This window comes from Myotis davidii, unplaced genomic scaffold (genome assembly GCF_000327345.1).
Source record: "Myotis davidii unplaced genomic scaffold, ASM32734v1 scaffold1572, whole genome shotgun sequence".
Taxonomy (NCBI): Eukaryota; Metazoa; Chordata; class Mammalia; order Chiroptera; family Vespertilionidae; genus Myotis; species Myotis davidii.
Window position 1 is genome coordinate 668,839 of NW_006285041.1, and position 3,227 is coordinate 672,065.

The following is a 3,227-nucleotide window of genomic DNA, read 5'->3' on the forward strand; positions in this document are numbered from 1 at the left end:
AGTCTCCACAGTCACAAGCCCAATGCCCTAAGTGGGGCAGACTCGTGATTAATGTACACAGGCTTGCTAGGAATTCTTGCTCTAAAGGTTGAAAGAATTACCAACCAAAATTAAATTTTAATCAGCTAGCAGTTTCCTGCTACTTTATCCGACGCAATTTTAGAAGTTGTGGTTGAGCACTGCAGGCTACCGGTATGTTATAAAATTCTGCTGCCAGCTCCGATTAACCCAAGGGAACTTTTAGCTCTTGATCAAGTTTCCATTCCCTCCTATTCAGCCAGAAGCCCTCTCATCTCAAAAAAGCAAGATAACTCCAGCCTTGATCATTCTCCACCAAGTAGTGACTCTGGGACTCCAAGAACACTGCTTCAGACCGTGGCCCAGCTCCCGGGCCGGGGGAAGGGACTCTGGGATGAGCAGCTCAGCTTCTGGTGTTGGCAGGCCGTGCAGATGAAGGGGCAGGATTCATGCCTGGAAGGAAAACTTTCTCTTGGTGAAGAATATGATCCTCAAGGCAACAAACAAGACCGAGACCTGCAGAGGAGCAGGCCTGGCTGCACAGGGCAAAAGCTCGATATCGGTGGGGAAAGTGGAGGTCACAGCAGGGACTGCCTCACCCAAAAACACCGAAGGACATGCAGAGGTGTAGCAATTTTGCCTCCAGCAATCTATTGCTCATAAATACTGGCACGCCAAAGCATTACTGGCAACCACAAAAACGAAGAAATGGAAACAGCCGCCAAAAACTAGCTCAATATATTACTCTATAATCATACTATGAGGCATTACCCACCTATTAAAAAGAGGTGCCATTAAATGTGATAATATTGTCAATAAATTAAGTGAGAAACCCAAGGGGCAGAACAGTGTGTATAGTATGATTTTGTTTGTTTTTAAAAAGGGAATATACAGGAAGGCGTGTCCGGTGAAACATACCGGAAGGGTAGCCTGGAAACCATTGGAAATGGGGGTTGGGAGGAGGGTACGAAAAGGGAGACCTTTACTTTTCACTTTATATCCTTTTTCTGTTTGAATATTTACTGTGAGAATACAGTCTATTTATAATTCAACTAGCTTAAAATATTATAAAAGTGAAACATAGCAGGGAAAGGAGTATTGGTCATTAACAAGCAGGGTCAAAGTAAATTATTTTCCCCACATAAGGCAGCTCACCTGAGCCTGTGGGAAGGCAGGCTTTTCCCATTTTAGAAATCTTTTCTGCTTGCAGGCCCACAGGGAAAACCACCTCGGTATCTTTTCCTTCACCTCAGGAACACCTCAGAGCCAGGTCTGGATTCCACTCAGGTGAGGACCTACCTTCTGCCTCCTGCCCAGGTGTTTGCTGGGCCTCACACCACAGCCAGGCTCAGTGTCACTGAGGTAGGGGTGCCCCCTCAATCCCCCTAACATCCCCCCAAAAAAGTCAATTGTTATTAAAAGCCTGGGACTAGAATTGGGCCTACTTGGTTTGTAGTCCTGTAATAACGATGGTAATGTTGGTGGTAATGTTTAAGAAGGTGATAGAAACTAGTTTGGAAATTTAACTAATTCTAGAGTAGAAAAAAAAGAATGACCAGACTTTACTAATGACCCTAGGGCAGTGTTCGGCAAACTGCGGCTCGCGAGCCACATGCCGCTCTTTGGCCCCTTGAGTGTGGCTCTTCCTAAGCCTTAGGAGTACCCTAATTAAGTTAATAACAATGTACCTACCTATATAGTTTGTTTAAAAAATTTGGCTCTCAAAAGAAATTTCAATCGTTGTGCTGTTGATATTTGGCTCTGTTGACTAATGAGTTGCCGACCACTGCCCTAGGGGGATTCTATGTTCTCTAAGTTACCAAAGGCAGCCCCAGAACAGTCTGTAGTAAAGCTTCAATGACTAGAAGTGGGGAGAGGAATGGGGATGAGCTTAGTAAAGGGCCCCAAAGAGAAAAGGAGTTTTCCCTAACTTCCCCCTGACATGGAGGAATTTTTCCCACACAAAACTTTGTAAACCCAGCCACTGGTGCCAGCAAGGGACGGACTGGGGTGCATTAGCCAAATCTGGTCTAGTGCCTCAGCTCCTCTTCCCTAGCACTTCCCACTGCCCCACGTCTTCCAGGTTGAAATTTTGCCTCTTCTCAACTCTTCTAAGCTTCTTCTTTTTTTTTTTCAAATATTTTATTGGTTTTTCAGAGAGGAAGGGAGAGGGACAGAGGTCCAGAAACATTGATGACAGAGAAACATCAATCAGCTGCCCTCTACACACCCCCAACTGGGGATGTTCCCGCAACCAAGGTACATGCCCCCAACCGAAATCGAACCTGGGACCCTTCAGATCACAGGCCGACGCTCTATCCACGGAGCCAAACCGGCTAGGGCATCTTCTAAACTTCTAAGAGCTAATTCCAATCCATTCAGCAAAGGACTGAACCCCTCCCTTTTCGCCTTCCCTCCCCGCCTCCCAACACACACACACAAGGCAATCTGTAAGGGCCTGATAGGAATGCCTGTGAGTCACATGGATCCTTGAGATACATCACTCTGCTGTAGGGAATTCCCAGTTCAGTCCCCTTGGAACAAGGGTGGCTGGAGTTGGTCCTGGTTACTTGGGGCAGGTGGAGAGCCAAAGCTGGTCAAAGCTACCCACATTTGGGCAGTGACCACCCAATCTGACCTGGGCTGCAGATGCATTGCTGGCCTGTTTTCCCCCATAGCCACCAAGGCAAGAAAACCTGTCCCAGCTCCATTCTCACTCCCCCTTATCCCCATCCCTGGGGAGATCTGGCCCTTTTTGCATCGTTTTTGAGAGATGCTGCAGTGGGCTTCCCTAGCGCAGGGGCCTTCCCCAGACCCCTGAAGGGGCGGTTCCTTTGGACGGCCTCACAGCAGCACGGGCTCAGCCCTGCCCCGCTTCTACTTGTCTTTTGAGGACAGCCACCCACCCACGAAGTCCAGCCTTTGGTCCAGCCCTTGGTCAGAGGGACAGCGGTGCAGGTGAAACCAAGCCACCAGGCGTTGGTGGGTCCCTGACCCAGGAGCCTAGACGCCTGAGACCCCATCCCTTATGCGCGCACAAAGCCCGCGGCCGCGGAACCCTCGGCCCCGCCTCATTCGGCTGCGGGACCCCGACACCGCAGAGACCCAGGGCCCAGTGGCTCAGTGCGCTGCGCCCCGGCTCTGGTGCGGGCGGTCGCGCGGCAGCGCAGCCTGGGGCCGCGCTGGGCAGGTAGCTGTGGGGACCGGAA